Genomic DNA, 17078 nt, shown 5'->3' with positions numbered 1-17078 from the left:
CGGATAACGTCCCCTAAGTTCCAAAAGTGGAAGCCTCTGACTCCATTGCAGGAAGAAGAGGAAGGACCACACAATGGTGTGAAGGACGCATACTACAGCATATAAGTGGACCCCTGTGGGACCCACTTACAAGGGTCAGGTGCCTCAGCTGTTGAATTAGCAAGCTCCATGGTTTGCCTAGAGAGATCCACTTGTTCCAGTAACTCCTCCCAGTGCAAGCTTGCACAGCATGCTGTGGATGCTGAACCAGCACATGAGCTTTGCTTCTGAGCATCACATGGTGGAGGCTCGTCCCGGTCGGGTGACAAGATTTATCTGCAGGCAAGCCCTTGTCCTAATAGCAGCAATGTGCCTTACATTAAGACTGAAATGTAGATTAGTTGTTTTCATCCTCCCTCAAACCAGTACAGATGGTTTTGCTTTATGTTCCAATTGTCTGGAAAGGGCGTGCATGCCCATCTCCGGGGCAGCGGAGGACGCAGATGCCGAGCAGCCAGGCTCTATGGAATGGGAGGATGCAAGGCAGGTTGAAAGAGAAATGCATCCCAACATGTGGTCCACTCAATTTGGAGTGACCTCAGGGAAGGAGCTCCTGCCGACTGCTGTCTGCTCCCCAGAGGAATTTATCTGAGCAGGTTTTGCCTCAGCATCCTCAGGGTAACGCTGCTCATCCCTTTATATCTTACCCTGAGGTTTTCCCTTCTTTTTCCCTCCTGCACACAGGATGTCTATGGCTTTAATTTGTTGTGTATATGAAAATAAGTTGTGTAGGGAAAGCCACAGACTGAGGACACCCGTTTGTAGTAATACCTGATGTCTTTTAAGGCATTACCTGCAAGCTGGGGCAGTCAGGTATTTTATAACCTACCTGCAAAATGATCATGGTTGTTAGCTTTACCATGTGCTGTAAAAATGAATAGTGGAATTTAACCCAATTGTGATAACACAAAGCAGCAAAGAAATCCAGTTATGTAATGGGGCCTGTTCCTAACCAGGGAGAGAGAACCCTCTGAAATGTTATTTTTCCAGTAGAATGGCTGCTTTCTAATTAAGTTTATTAAGTAATATCAAAAGCATATGGAAGTGGAAATGCCATTGGTTCATCATGAAGCGATTAAGTTTGTTAGAAAGTGAAGAGCACAGACAGACATTTTTCATAGCTAGTGCTGAAAAGATAATATCTACCCCAGCTTATCTGCACATCTATCAAGTGCCTGGCTTCAGCCAGCCCATTTGCTTGGCTTATACCTTCAAAGCCTTTCTGCCATTATCCTAGGGATTATTTTTCTGCCAAAATGAGAAGTAATCGCAATATTCCCTTGACTGAATCTGGGAAGTTATTAGGAATTTGCCTGTGTGTGTTACATTTTTACACTCTATTATCCTATCCTTTAAGGATTTTGGTGCTTGAACAGTTTTGTTCATCTCAAAACTAATCCAGCTATAGTACCTGCTCTAATCTAAATAATGCTTCTTATTTGAAACCCTTTTCTCCTTTCTGCTTAATAGGCCTTTGATGCCGCTTCTCATTATGAGTTTTAACTCTGGTTTTCCATTATGCACTTGAAACTGTGCTTATCATTAAGCAGGTGGCTGCTCATTCCAGCAGCATCAGCCACCGTGGGAGCCAGCAGCCCCTGGACATAGCAATTCCCCATGTAAAATCTGGGTTATGGGACTAATGCAGGTGGGGATTCCTCTAACCCCAGCTCCCCAAGAATTGCACTGATTTTTTGGTGTCTCAGCTGCCTGGTGCACAATGTGAGCTCTCAGTGAAACATCTCACCTTTCTGTCATACCGCAGCCCTCTGCTCCACTAAAATAGGTACCTTTTCCACGCTTTTTCCCAGCAAATTTCCCTGATCAGCACCTGAGCATGTTGAAAAGCTTCTTCTAGGTGTGGTGGCTGCAGAGAATTTCCATAGTCCCAGGAGATCTGGAGCTCAGATCTTATTCTTTAAGATGGCCAAAGCCAGAACAATATAAACAAAACAGCACCTAATTATTTCTGGCCCAAGCAAGCGTTGCTTATTATGCATTAATGAGTTGTTTTCACACAGCTAATTTAAGGAGGAAGAAGCGTGTGCCAAAAGGGAAAGTGTAGGGACTTGCTTGCTGTACTGTGATTAAGGGTGTTGTACAATTAAACCAGAGCAGCTACTAATTGCAGCTGCCCTAACGAGATATCCATACTCGCCGCAGCCTGTGCTGCTCACGGTTCTTCCCCTCCTTCCACACCATCAGGTTATTTGCTTTAATCACTGTTGTGGCTTCATTTATTTGCTCCCTATCTGATGATAGACAGCAAGTAAATATAAACCTTTTAATCTAAAGGACCACATTGCGTCTCCCAGCAGCAGAGGAAGAGGTTTGCAGAGGGCTGAGGATCCACGAGGGATGGAGTCACAGTGTGGAAGTGAATATCTGTCTTTGCAACCAGGCTCTGAGTTCCTTTATTTGCTATAAGCAATGTCTTGTGGTCCAGAAGACTCTCTTTTCACCGGTGCCATTTGTTTTAATTGCTTTGTATCTCCATATTTCTGCATTGCCAGAAATGAATGTGTCTCTTCCAGAGCTTTCCTGCCTCTCAACATCTTTTCAGGGATGCTTCTGCCTTTTCTTTCACAGATTCCCCACTGCCTCTGTGCAAGCTTTCAAGGGGATGGTTTCAAGCCTGTGAATCATCCACCTCGTGCATAAATACTTATTCCTCTCCCCCTGTTTAGCACACCCAGCTCCAGGGAGGACTGAGCAGGGGAGTAAGACACACCTCTACTTGTGGCTATCTTCAGTGATAAGAGCATGAAAACATACTAATGCATTTTATCTGTGTACAAGTTTGGTTCAAGTATTATTTACAGTTGGTTTGTGGCTGCTATTAAAGGATGGGTTATGGAATCAACGTACTGAACGTTGGACCCAGGCCATGTGTGCCATGCCCAAAATCAGCTCATGGCCACTGCTTGCTTCAGCTGCCTGGCCAGAGTAGTTTCTGTTCCACCCAGAACATCCTGCACCTTCCTCAGCCATGAGCCCCCTCTGCAACTCCCCCATGTCCATGAAGTCATTTTGATGACTCAAGTGATGAGTTTACAGATTTAAGGATAGGACTGATCTTTAGCATCTGCTTAACTTCAGTTTATCGCTCAAGTATTCTCTTGGGTGAGGGTTTAGTCTGCTGAAGCTAAAAGCCTATTTTCTAACCTCTGATCTGCCTGCCTTTCTTTCCCATTTCTGGGTCACTTTTGCTGCAGGAAAACTAACTGAAGCCTCAGCTGGTGCTGCAGAGCAATACGTGGGGTCCTTGCCATAGGGATTTTTGTGCTTGTCTCTGCTTTAGAGAAGAGGCGTCAGGGAGGGGGAAATAGGAATAAAATGCAAATCAGACGATGCAAGTCTATAACCTGACCTGGGACGTCACTGCGCAGACTATTTACTTCAAAGATTCACCCTTTACCATGGCAACTCGGGGCTGAAGGCACAAGCTGTACAAAGGAAAGTGCCCTGCTAAAGCCATTCACGTAGCTGGCGAGGTCTGGTTACAGCCCCTCTTGAGCTTCTGTGTCCTCCCGGGCAGTGGGAGCCTTTCCAGCCCCTCAGCACTATGTGTCTTTCCATAGGAAACTTTCCTCCAGGGCCCAGTGTTCACTCCGAGTTTTATACACAATCCAGGGGCTGCTCCTCCAGTTATGAGAAGGGAGGACTTTTATGCATATGTATTTTGTTTATTTACATTTTATTTTTTTCCTCTCTTTTAAACAAACTGCTATAGTTCAGCATCACAGTCACCACCAGCAGGGTTCCAAACTGGCTATGCCATAGGACTCCCTCTCCATCCATAGCCCACCCCAACAACTCTGCTCCATAGGGGATCTGCTGCTGGAAGCCAGGGCAATTATCTTTTGGGGGATGGAGTTGATGGAGAGGGTAGCATCATTTTCCAAATGGGGTGGCTTGTGCAAGGTGCTGCCTCTGCAGCCAATGCACTGGGTGCTGCCGTGGTGCAGGGACCCAGCACCCAGGGAAGGACCAAAAGCAGATGTGAGCATGGGTGAGTATCCCCCATCCCTCTCCAGACAGCTGCAAGGGATCACAGCATCCTAAGATGTGGGAGGGACAGGGCAATACTATTACTATTATGTATTGCTCCAAGTCTTCCCTGGATACTCGCTGACCTGTGAAAAGTCAGCAAGTTTTGCACCGTCCTCTTACCTCCAAGCATGATACCCTGCACAGAGCACAGGGCTGGTGCTGTAGACACGTGTGATGCACAAGATGCTGATGTTACAGTGCTGCCTACGGCTGGGGAAGCAGGTAGCAAACATCTCCATCCTGGTCTTCATCCTCACTCATGGACACAGACCCCCAAAACCGAGTGGCAATAACATATCCCATAAAGGCAAAACTTCTCAAGGTCAAGCCTATTGGGTACAACTTTTGCTTCCAACACTGCATTTTCTGTAAAAGAGCCAATCTTCTTAAAATCTTATATTTTTTTGTTGAAAAAAAAAAGGACACTTGGCAGTGGCTGAAGTGCTGTTACTTATTTAGCTAGACAAAGTATGTGGCTGTTTGTGTAGATATTATTTCTCTGGCAACGCTGATTTTAGTTAATCACCCTGTGACTTCTATTGGATTCTGTGTTTATATATTTGCCAAAGCCTCTTTCTGGGACTTTATGACATAATTTTAAAGTGTTGAAAAATCAGCTTATTCTCTGCCTGCATGGGCTGATAGTTTAGAGTGGTTTTTTCCCCCGTGAAGAAAATGCCCATAAACCACCTCATTCTTCAAGTGAAAGAACAGCTGAGAACAAAAGAACTAAAGGGAGCTTTTCTTGGCTGGGGAATGCAGTGGCAGCATCCACCTCATTTGATAAGCCAGAGGGAAGAGCAAATAAAATGGTGCCTGGTTTCCATAAGAGCTGTTTAGGAAGGGTGTGCCAAAAAACCCCAGTGCATGTTGCTGAGTGATCCGAGCTCCTTGTGATGGGCAGGATCAATACCTCAGCTGCTTGCTGACGTTATTTTATTCTACGTAAGTAAAATATTCCCTGAGATGCTGTTGCCTGTACCCAAAGTGAATTTTTATGCCCATCCGAAGCATAACACTCAGGGCTTTGGTCTAGCCAGCCCTGCAAAGTGACAGCAAATGGAATTAAGGATGCATCTGTTGGCACGTCTTAAGCCCGAAGTTTAGGTTTTCATAGTACATGGGCTTTAGGAAAGTTAATAGGAAAACAAAATGTTTCCGTTACTGCTTCGTTTCCATTAAAATAGGTTTTGAAAGTCCATAGGAAGCTTTAGGGACATACACACAGTGGCTTTGGGCTGTCGTGCCAGAAAAAAAAAAAAGAGAAGAGAGTGAAAATGATGATTAGAATAGGTCAGCTATGGGAAAAATGTTGAGGAAAGCTTTTTACCATTTTCTGCTTTGAGGGACGTAAAATGCTTTTCCTTCTGTTTGGTGAAAATTGCTTTCAGGGGGGATTTTTGTCATTCTCCTCCCTCTTTTGCCCTTTTTTGCAGTAGGAGGGGGGCTGGCAGGAGCATTCGAGGAACCTCCTTGCTTCCACCAGGTTTTCTTATTTTGTTTTTCCACTATGTAACCTTTTAAAAATTCTTCTAACATTAGAAATATTACGATGTTTCATATTTCCTTGGCCAGTCTGGACCCTTTCTGGAGTTCAAGCTGTTTCTTTGAAGCCACAAAAGGCTAAAATGAAACATAAAGAATTCGCTACCAGAAACAGTGGAAAACTCCCCGTCCTCTGAGATGTTCAATGTCAGATTCAGTGGCAAAAAAAAGAGGAATGAAAATAAAAACGGAGGATAACTCTACATTTGGGTCCCAATAAAAACACAGAACATTAAGGCAAAAGGAGCATTTAGAAAAGGTTTATGAGTGTTTCAAGAAAGGTCAGTCTTTACTGAGCTTCCTCTCATGAAGGTCTGAATTTCAAAGGCTTGACCAGGAATGAGCAGGCAGAGAAAAAGGTTTCTGTCTGTTTTTGCTGAGCAAAAAGCAAAAGGTGAAAGCTGAGGTGTGGAATTGCTGCAAATACTGTGCATTTTTAATTTCCTGCAGTTTTTATTATTTTTATCTCTTATTGTCTGGAGGCGTGAGCTGAAGCAAACGCTTTACTCAGATACCTGGTGGAGATGTTGGGATGTGGCCACGGCTGAGTCTCTTCACACCATGATTAGGAACATCTCAAGACATCAGTAAATAGTTTGAATTAGTAATAAAATACACAGCCAGGCAAGGTTCAACCCACTTGGGGTTTAATTTATTTACTGGAAAGAAAGAGCAGAACATTTCTGTCTCCTATCAATTCACTTCATATTTTACCTGTGTTTTTATGTCAAAGCTGATATTAATATCAAGCAAAAATTCATATAAAATATTTGTGGAGTCTTTGAAAATGGAAATAGAGCATAAGCAGCTTCAACTCCAAGAAACACTGCTTATATGGGTCCAGGGCAGATGTGGTGTGTCCAACCACCTCAAAAAGACGGGATGCCAAAACCTGAGAGGACAAATAAAGGGGCTTTTTAGAAGTACCCTCTTTGCAATGTTTCATTTTCCCTAGGAGAGGGGCGTTCTGTGCCACTAGGAATTAGCATCTGCATCCATTATTATCCGTGTGTGTGTCAATAATTACCTCCGTATGCGGCCCTGCTCCTTCTGCCACCTCTTCTTCCTTTTCCATGTTTCTTATTTATACATCCCAGCTATTTATATGACCTCTTTGCAGGGCTGGGCTTTTGGGGTACCTCTCCATCCACCTCTGCTGGAATGCTGCTGCAATACAGTCATCAGCAGGACAAATCTGGTCCCATCTAGAGTCAGCATGACCTCCTTAGGGATTTGCAGGCTGGAACATCCCATAGACAGGCTGCCAAAGACCTCAAAAACATCAGCAAAGACTTTGTATGGGAGTGAAGGAGCTAAGAAGCCATTTCCTCATCATAAATTGGGATAAATGAGCTGCTGACTGACCAAGCATGTTGCTGCAGGCTGCCTGTAGGGATGCTCATGGGATGAGAATGCCTGGAGGCTGCTCTTCCTTTCTGGATGTCTTGTACTAGCACATAGGTGAGATGTTTTCTGTGCATCTGATACGCAATCACAGCATAAATACATGTTGTCTTCCATATAGATGACTTGTGTTTTGCAAAACCCTGCATAGGAAGACGTCACAAAGCACCAGGTTAGGGCTGAAGCCCCTCTCCTCATCCTGCTGGGTCAGTGTCTCCTTGTTTCCTGCTCCTCCATGGTGCTTTCCCCAACTCCCATCCGGCAGCTTCAGTTCTGGCAGCCTCCCATTTAAAGGCAGCTTTGCCAAGCTTATCAGGAAAGGAACATTTTTCTGTTTCCATTGCTTAAATGAAAACATGAACAAACGTGAGAATCCCCAAAAAGCCAGCGGTGCCCCAGAGCAATCCTGAGGTTGCTCCAGCTCACAGCCCACTCCTGCAGAAAAGGTTTCTGCTGCCTGTCCCTCTTCTAATACATGAGAATATCTCGTGGTTTTCAAAGCTCTGGCATCTGTAAGAGGCATAAAACTGTAGTCCAGCAGCTCTGCCCCCATGGTTTCTCCCCCAGTAGCAATGTGTTGGTGTGACTTGTGCCTCCAAGCCCACGTGCCTACTAGCAGAAAGCCAGGTTTCCCTTCAGCTGGAGCTGAAAACACAGCTAAAAACACACAGCATGGTTCCTGGAGGGGGAACAGATGATCCTTTGAGAGTGAAATCCCCTTTTCCGTGTTGACAACTTGTAAATGCAGTGCCTGCCTCTGAAGACTGGTTGTGAGGTGTTGGGGATGTCAGATGCGGCAGTTCCATCCCACCCAGTTTGTTTGTGATGCTTTCCCCATCCTTGGGCAGTACATTCGTGGTATTCTGGATGTGTGATGGCATTGCCTTGGTCGATGGTTTAATTTGTTTCCATAAGTTATTGTATGCAAAAAGTGCTAAGGGCCAAATCTGCTCTTAATTACCTTGTTTTGATTTTCCTGGACCTCATTTAGGCTGTGACTTGTGGAGCTGAAAGAAGCTGGCGCTTAACGTTGCTGTGAGTTTATTGCACCTATCTAAGGGTGTATGGATGTTTTCACATGCACACAAATACACACAGTCTTCCTAAAGACAGCAGGACCCAAGGCTGATGTGTCCAGGCTGTGCTGTGAAGTACCCAGGCCAAGCTCTGCTTTTATTCTCTAAGATCCCTAGGTGGGTCCTGAAAGCAATCTCTTTGCTTTTCTCTTTGGCTTCCCAAGTTTTTTTCCAGTACCAGCTCCTCAGATTCAGTGATTATGTGATGATGGAAAAAAAGAAATATCAGTTTAAGGACAGGATCTGCAGCACTGCTTTGCCCAAAACAGTCCTGATGCGGTTTTCTTCCTGCTTCTATCTGAATTCTCAGTCTTGTATCCACACATGCTGACACTGTGCAGATGCTTTCAGGAGATACGCTGGCACTTTTGGGGAGCTGTGGGGTGGGGGTATCTGTGGAAAGCCCTTGCATTTCAGGGTGGAACTGATACTGCTTGAAAATAGCTCTGGAAAACAGCTGCAATTTCAGCCTGGGACCTGATTTCGTTTCCACTGTTCCTCCAAACCACAGTAATCCAACCGGCATCTTCATTTTACATCAGCGGGGACTCCGCTGCTGCAGAGCATTCAGAGCATGAATGCTTATGTTTCTCTGTGGCTCTTGGCATGCCAAGACTGGGAGGCAGCGATCCCTGCCATGCCATGCTCCTGTGCCCACCTTCATCCTCAAACCTGGGGCATTCCCAAATAACCCATCCATCTGGGATACCAGCTGAACCAATCCAGGAGCATCGGGCAAGAGGGAGGCTGAGGGGAGCCCAACGCTGGGACATGCACAGGCGAGAATGGGCTTGCTGCAGGGGGAGGCAGCAGAAAGAGCAGGGATGGAAATGCAAAGACACAAAGAGGCTTTCTGAGGTTGCCCAGGAAACAGCAATTCTGGAATTTCCTAGCTTTGCTTTTGTAACTTTAACGCTCCTTTAATAACGTCGGCGGTGTGTTCACGTGGGTCTGTGCAGTCAATGGGTCGTAAAGCAGCATCAATCTCTCAAGCTTTGGTGTTGTCAAAGGGTAGGAAGCCCTTTATAAACACAAGTGGTGATGCAGCCTTTTGGCGTTTTCAGACTTTTTCATGCAGAAACCTAGAAGTCAGAGGATTGAACCTGTAAGCACTTTAAATGAACAGTTTGTGGGTGGAAATCCTGCTTCCTGAGGCTACCGTTGTTTTTTAAAGGGGATCAGTTTGGAGATTATTGTGTCTTTGGAAGAAAAAAAACCCACAAGAATCTGATTCAACTTGTTCTTGATCCTCTTAAATCAAATAAACCCATCTCACATCTCCCTTCTGGCCCACGTCGGTGAGGCAAAGCCCTCATGAGCCCAACCAGCAGGATGCATCCCACATGGAGCTCAGGGAGCCCCTTTGGGCAAAACATGGCACAAGGTGATGGAGCAGAGAGGGCTCTTGGGTGCTAACAGTGCTTTCTGAGGGGAAAAGAGCTGAGCCAGGCCCTTTTGGTGACACCATCCCAATTTGTCTGTGCTTTGCCGTTGCAGTCGGTGCTGCCAAAGGCTGAGATGGAGCTCAGGCGCTTTCTGCTTCGCTCCTCGCTGGCGCGTGCGTTCTGTTCTTTCTATGTTTTTTTTTTATAGTGAGCAATCATGATTTGCACGTTAATACAATATCATGATGATAATCTGGCAGCGGGCAAAGCTGGATGCAGCGTAGGAAAGTTCCTTCGTCTCCTGTTTCCATTTTTCTTGGAAGGGAGGGCAGTGCGAGAGGCGGCGTTCGAGGCACGGCGGGCTTGAACCCCACAGCCAGATTTCTGGCCGAAGCACTGGATGCAGCAGCTGAAAGCAGGGAAAGAGATTCATTCCCTATTGTGGGCTTTGGCACGGAGGCCACGGTTGCAATAGGTGCTGGCTGGACCACTCCAGAGGAGGAATCCCTTCCCACCACAGGTACAGCACCGGATTGGCAGTGCCAGTTTGTTCCACCAGCAGCTGGAGCCAGACTCAGGTGGGGAGATGGACAGGGCAGAGGAAGCTCATAGCAGCCTCCAGAAGTCCCTCAGCCTTGCTGGTAGTACCCCCAATGCCACAATACTTGCTGTGTCCCTTGAAGCCGCAGCTGCCGGAGGCAGGGGATTTACAGGGATTCACGGGTTCATTTAGAATGAAAATGATGTAACTGGAAACCCCCAAAAAATGCTGTATGAGCAAAGGCAGAGAATTGAACTGAGCAGAACAGAAAGTCAAGTGCTTTTATTTTTTGTTCAGTCTAATTATTGTTAAGTCAGTATCACTTTGCCTTTCAAAATCTGACTCAGGGCTTTCACATACTTGAGGCTGGCAAGGCTGGCTGCAGTACAAAAATGTTTGCCTCCAAGAAAGCCTGGCAGAACATGTGATTTCTAAAAAAAACCCACCCAAACAAAGAGTCAAGCTAAGCCCTTTATATTTGCTGTAGCTTTTACCGATCTGCCCCCACACGATCTGTCTCACTCCTTTGTATTGCCTGTTTAAGGTGCGTTACGGATCTGAATTGCCTCCTAGCAATTAAGCCAAGGTAAAATTCCTTCCTGACCTTGGGTTTATCAAGCTCCTTTCTCAGGTTCGGCATGTGTCAGGCTGCTAAAAAACCCACATGTCATGACTCGTTGCTGAAGCCTTCAGGGCAAGGGGGGAAGCTGGAGCAGGTGGGACTGGAAACAATGGTGGAGGCAGAAGATGCTCGCGTGAAACTGCAGAGCCGCAGGCTGTTAGAGAATTCAGCAGTAGCAGACTAAAAAGGAGGGGTTTGGCAGTCAGCCACTGCCGACAGACATTCGCAAGCTCCATGGAGGTACCTGTCCTTTTTGGCTCAGCCTTTGCAGTGTTTCATCCATGTGCAGATGAAGAGCCGATGTTGGCTTTCCAGGCTGCATGCCCAGAGCACGCTCTGCCTCTCCGCTTCGCCCTAGGAAGCACAGAAGCGCTTGCCTGGTCCCCAGATGGGGCAAGCATATGTCCTACCAGACAAATAGTTCTTCCAAATATTTCCCAGGTGGTATTTCTGGTGGGGACCGGGACTGTTTTGCCCTTAGGGAAATGGGGAATGGGATTTTCAGCTGCCTGTGGTTGATGCCCGTGCGGAGATGCAGCCGACAGCAGTAGCGCCCCAAACACGATGACAATCCAGCAGCGGTTGGATGCTTGGGCGGGATGAATGTCTCGTCTTTGTATGGTTCAAATAATCCTTCTATCTGGAAAAAATAAAGCAAACTGGGGCAGTTCCCTGGGATTTGGCTGCTGCCTTGTGAGACTGAGGAACCGCTTTAGGTCTGTGGGCCCCTGAACCAAGCCAGGTCATTGTGGCATGTGGCTTCTTGCAAGGGAGGAGGGCTTAGGAAGGGGGAATGTTTATTAGGAATAAAGTAACTAAGCAGCAGAGGATGCAAAATTGGCCCCAGCTTCTAAGAGGACCCAAAGCTCATCTAAACCTGGTATTTTTATAGGGACTTTGCCCTGCATGGTGGTAGGTGTCCTCTTTTCACACGAGGGAACGGACCCCCATCTCCAACCCCAAAGAAACAGGCTAGGTGGGATTTGCAAGTGAAAACACTTCATCTGACCAAACTTTAAGTTTTTCATTTCCTTTGTAAAATTGGAAAATAACTACGTTTTTATTAGAAATCAAATGTTCTGACCTAGCACTGTTCTCAAGCGGAGAGTTTTCCCTCGGCAGCGTTGCTGCTGTATGTGTCAAAAAGGAGCAAAAATTCCAAACCAAACCTTTAAAAAATATCCCAGAAATGGCTTTTTTTGGCTGGATTTCTCTTGCAAGCTCTGTCCAAGCTGGCAGGAAGGCTGGGATGATCTGCTTGAGAAGTATGGATGTGGGCGAGAGTCGGAGCAAGGAGAAGACCTGGAAAGTTTGGATATACTTGGAGTAGAGCAGGTTTTTGGGGTCATGTATGGAGGGAAAAGTAGCTTCTACGCAGGGAAGCAAAGGAATATGAAGACGCCTAAATTCAACGGGGCAAGATGCCACTTAAGTATGCATCAAACTCCTCTTGCCCGACTGGTTAATAAACCCATAAATAAACCCCTCTGCCTGCTACAGTCAGTAAGCAAAGACAAATGTCTTCAAAAGACACATTTTCTCCACTTTGTACTGGAAGATTTCTATTTTACAGCTTGGGCCAGCCACAGAAAATGCTTCCCCCCCCTTTTCCCCCTCCCTTGGTTTCTATTGCTTTGGAGGGTTACAATAGTCGAAGGCTTTTAAATTAAATTATACCACCAGTGGGAGAAGAGCCAAGTGGATTGTGCCAAGCTCTGTACAAACAGCCCAGCAGACTTGAACTACTCCAGGCTGCATAATGGAAATCACCCATGTTGGCTGATAATCTGTGCATGATTCACGCTCTGGCAAAACGTGTTGTAACCGTAGGTGTCAGTTAAAGTCAGGCCCTTAAAGCTATTTTAACACACTCCTTTTTAATGTAATTTCCTTTGTTTTTAACAGGAGTAGTCATTAAAAAGCTGCCAGAAAAAAAAAGAAAGGGAGGGCTACCACAGCTCTTGGGTTTTGAGAATGCTCGGAGGTGGCTTTTCTCCAAGACCTGAGCCCATCCAGGGTCTATCAGACAATGATGCAATGCTATGAGATGTAGGAATGATGCCTTGGCCAGAGCCATCTCCACAGCACCTGCCTGGAGGGTGGCATTTTTCCCCCAGGGAGGACAGCTTATTTCCAAAGGCATCATGGTTACAAAGAGTTGCAATGGTCATTAATGCTCTATAGATCTTTGCTGGGATGTACAAGTCAGAAGAGGTGGCTATTCCCCAAGTATTGCTGCTGGAGCCTGGCTCTGGTGACCACGGTGTCCTAATCCCATCGCTGGCTCTGGTGACTCCAGGAGGCTATTTGCACCCATTTAATGTTAAGGCTGGGCTTACGTGCTTTGCAAAGCAGGGGTTGTGTGCCATCAAGGTCTCTTTTACTTCAAAGAAAGTGAATACTAGAGACAGAGATGAAAATTAAGGTGCTCTCTATGTTATTGCTTTTAAGATCACATCTCTCGAGCTAAGACAGGAGCGACAGCTGAAGGAGAAATCCCTGGAAACAAAACAAAGGGAAAGACAAGAGGCCTGAGAAATCCAGCCTATGCTTATCAAAGCAGTGCAAACGGCAGGCAAATCTTGGCCAGAACAGTTCTTATAGAAGGGAAAAGGAAGGACACATCAGCAGGCTGCTGCATGGATCCTGCCGCACTTCCCTGTGCCACTTAACTTGGAAACTGAAGGGAAATGCATCCTGAGATATTTGGAACATTTCAAAACATTTCAAATTCCCTTTGGGGATGGCAGCACCCTTAGTTTCCTTTGAGAGAGCTAAAATGCCATAATAATTGAGATGGATTTGGTCCAGATGAGGTTCCGTGCTCACCCCAGAACAGGTTTTCCCCACAGCTTTTCAACTCATAAAGCCTCAGACTTTTGCTCTGAGCTAACCTTAGAGTGCTCCCCCCTCCAGGTTCACTGAAACTCGCAGTGAACCAAAAGAAATCAGTTACTTTTTCAACCCACATGTGAGACTGGGATGATTTACTGGGTGTTGGGGTTACTGAAGTGCCAAGAGGTGGTTCTTGTGCTGGAAAAGTCACCTTTCTCCATGAGAAGGGAGAAAGGGGCTTCTCAGGAGGTATCAGCATGAACTGCAAATCTCAGTTGGTTTATTAGCTGGTTTTGCCCAGGGATTGGCATCTCTTGGGCTGCTCCATGGCTCATGCAGGGTCCCAGAGCTGCTTTTGCCATGCCAGGTTCCCACGTTGCCCCTTAGAAATGGTATTTGCTTGATAAACACATTTTAAGCATGATGCATGTTCTGGTAAGGGGGCAGGAAAGGGGATCATGTCCACTTTGCTGGGTAGGAAATAATCTGTCTGCAAGTTCTTCAGTCCTGTCTGAGGCTCTGAAAACAAATAGTTGCTGTATTGCTCCTCATTGCAAATCATAAAAAATATCACTCCAACAAAATAAAAAATACCAAACCCCCCAAATAAGTCCCTATATATATATATATATATATATATATATACTGTATATATATACCTATAAAAATACAAATATGTATACATAGATATAGGACTATGTTGTGCAAACAAAATATACAACTTTTCCAAGTATTCCCCCATCACAGACTGGTGGACTTCCAGCCAACCTTTAGCAGCAGCCCTATGGCACAAGCTGCTGCCTTAGGCAAAGGGGAAAACAAATCCTGGCATGGGAGGGGAAAAGAAAAAGGGGTTTCCAGCTTCCAAAGGTGATGAATATCTGAAGAATATTGTTCTGTGACTGAAATCCATGCCTATCACACGGGCAGGGCAAGGTGATTCCATCTCGCTGGCCCTTCTTGGCCCTCAGTGAAGCATTTAGAGATGCTCAGGGCAGCAGCAGCACTAAGAGAAGGGGCTGGATCTGCTCCTTCATGGGGCTTATTTACTTTTGTCTGGAGCGAAGCGCTGCCTCTTTGCTTCTGAAGCAGTATGGAAGCATTTCACATCGCGTCCTTTGCTTCCACGGCTGCTGTTTATGGCATCTGCATTCTTCCTGGTGACCCTCTGTACTGTCTCAGTGGCCTCTTCTTCACTCATCCCTCTTCCCTTGGCAGAAATGGTGTCAACAAAACTCTGCTCCCAAGAATGCAGCTTGACAGTTTTCTGCCCAATTTTGGGGGCCGTTTCTTCCCCCCCTGCTGCCCTGAGTCACTGGATGTATGGATCTAGTCTTTGATGTTGATGGTTTTTCTGGCTCGTTCCTGTATTATAGCTAGGGACACATGCTGGTTATCAGGCGTTTCACAGGGATGCTTGTTTTGGAAGCACAGTGGGGCTGCCTGGGAGACCCACTCCTTGGTGGATCACACTGATGTGAAGCTAGGGTCAGCAATAGGGGCTGCACCCCCTTATCAAGGCTGTTACGTATGCCAGAAATGTTCCTGAAGAAGGTCTCTTTAGAGACAGGGAAGAGGAGGTTGGATGAGGTCAGGTCTGGCCTCTGGAGCTTCTCTGTTTGGTATGGAGGTCCTGGGGTACATGGGAACATGTTGTGTGATGCTCCGACCCACTGTTCTCCAACCTCACTACACTGCTGGTGGAGCATGTCTCTGCTCAGATGAGCATCTGAATTCTGGGTGCATTTCAGCAGCGTTTTTCTTGCAGAAGAAAAGTCCAGCATCTCAGCAATGGGCTTCCTGTCTGTGCTCAGGGCTCTGCTCCATTTGCCCAAAGCCTTGTGACCCAAAGGCAGCTCTGGGTTGCAAGAGCTCACCATGGCACTGCGTAGGAAGATCTTGCCCTCATTCAAAGTGTAAGAAGAACAGACAAGGGGTGGAGGCAGCAGAGCCAGACTCTTTCTGCTCTGGAATGACAGCATCAGTTGGTGGGGTTGAGAGGATGAGGACGGGGATGAACTTTCTACAAGAGGGTGGAGGAAAAGCTCTGAGGATGATGGCAAGGATGGCTTTCTCCAAACAGCTGGGAGTCAGCAAGCTCTTATACATGCCGTATTATCCCTGCTGGGTGAGTTCCAACTTTGTGTTCAGACTTAATTTCTGGCCTCAGTACATTATTGTCAAAGTGCTTTTGTCTGACTCAGGCCACTTCAATACCATCCCACAGCATCTTGCCACAACACAGAGGCCACTGAATGCCTCCCGCTCACTACAGAAGCCATGTGCACAGTGGCTGTCCAGTTTCTAGGAAGCCTGTTCCTTCCATGTCCCTTCTCCTTTGGCTTTTCAGCGCTATTCTCCCTTTGGTGCAGGCTGGAGCCTGTCCAGGGGATCTGGCTAGTCTTTTGTTCAGCAGCTTCATAGCCAGGTTTCAAAGGAATAGGCTGTTGCTTTTTGTGTTGGCTCAGCAGGGGCTGCTCTCTTGTAAGTGTCTAGAAGACATTGGGACAATCCCAGGAAATCGGCACATGGCTGCTAAAAGCATTAGAGCCCATTAATGGTGCCAGACGTGCCACTTCTGCTCTCCTGCTCCTGTGTGCTTCCATCTCCTTGCCATTTCACTCTCTATGGCTTTTCTTTTCCATGAATGCTGAAGGCTTTAAATAGCAAAGGCTGAATCCGTGCAGTGCCAGCCAGCAGCTGGCAAGGAGCTTACCACCAGTGACTGAGCGCGTCCTGTGGCTGCACGCTCCATGGGTGTCCCTGGTGTATTGCCACCAGAAGCATTTCAGGAAGGGCAGTGCTGCTGGAAAGCCAACAAGGAGCCACACAAAGCTGCTTGTCACCGACCTCCCTGTTTTATAGCTGGTACAGACTTGATGGGGTGGGGAAGGCTCGGTAGTCACCAAGCATCCGTGCTTGACGTTTGCAGAGACACATCAACTATTAACGGGTTCTTCTAGAGGAGGAGGTAGGATATTTTGGTCATGCATGACACTGAGCAAGGCAACTGGGGAAGCCTGACACCAGAGCTCCCTCCAGAAGCTTGCAGCAGCATGAGTAATGCCACAGAAAGAGGAGCTGTAGGAATGACTAGACCATAAAGTCATTACAAGTGGTGAGTGGCTGCAGAGGAATTTGTTTGCTTCTGCCCTCCCGTGCTGGCCACTCTCCATCTGCTTGCTTCAGAGACAGGACATGGGTCTTGCTGGGCAGATGTTGTGTGCAGCAGGGACACAGGATCCTTCGTTTCCCAGCTTTGAGCAGGGATGAACAAAGGTAGCCAGGGCACATGGCTCCTCTGCAGCCAGCTGTTCTTGACCCCATGGTGTCCAGGACTTGAAAGGAGACATAAGGAAAACAATCTGTGTAATGTCTCCTGCAGCCGGGCGGTGTTTATTCCATAAATTTTCATGTGGCACAAGTCCTTCTTTCAATTGCTGGTGCTGGCACCATTGCAGAGCTCTGGGGAAGATGGGAGTGTGCAGAAGCAGAGATGAGACCAAGAAGAATTCCCTGTGACATAGGCTCACCTCGAGGGGGGACCCAGGAAGACAGTGGTCCTTAAAACAGTGCAG

The 17078-nt window shown here is 46.7% G+C and overlaps 1 protein-coding gene across 1 annotated transcript in view; it reads left to right on the top strand.

Moving 5' to 3' along the window:
- The window catches only part of ZNF469 (zinc finger protein 469), a 207013-nt gene that overhangs the window by 119456 nt on the left and 70479 nt on the right, over positions 1 to 17078 (top strand). The gene's annotated exons all lie outside the window — the stretch shown is intronic.

The sequence above is a fragment of the Pezoporus occidentalis genome, unplaced genomic scaffold (assembly GCF_034315485.1).
Source record: "Pezoporus occidentalis ecotype Australia unplaced genomic scaffold, CSIRO_AGI_Poc_V1 ctg258, whole genome shotgun sequence".
Classification (NCBI taxonomy): domain Eukaryota; kingdom Metazoa; phylum Chordata; class Aves; order Psittaciformes; family Psittacidae; genus Pezoporus; species Pezoporus occidentalis.
The sequence above is the reverse complement of the archived record's forward strand: the minus strand, read 5'-3'. Positions and strand labels throughout refer to the sequence as shown.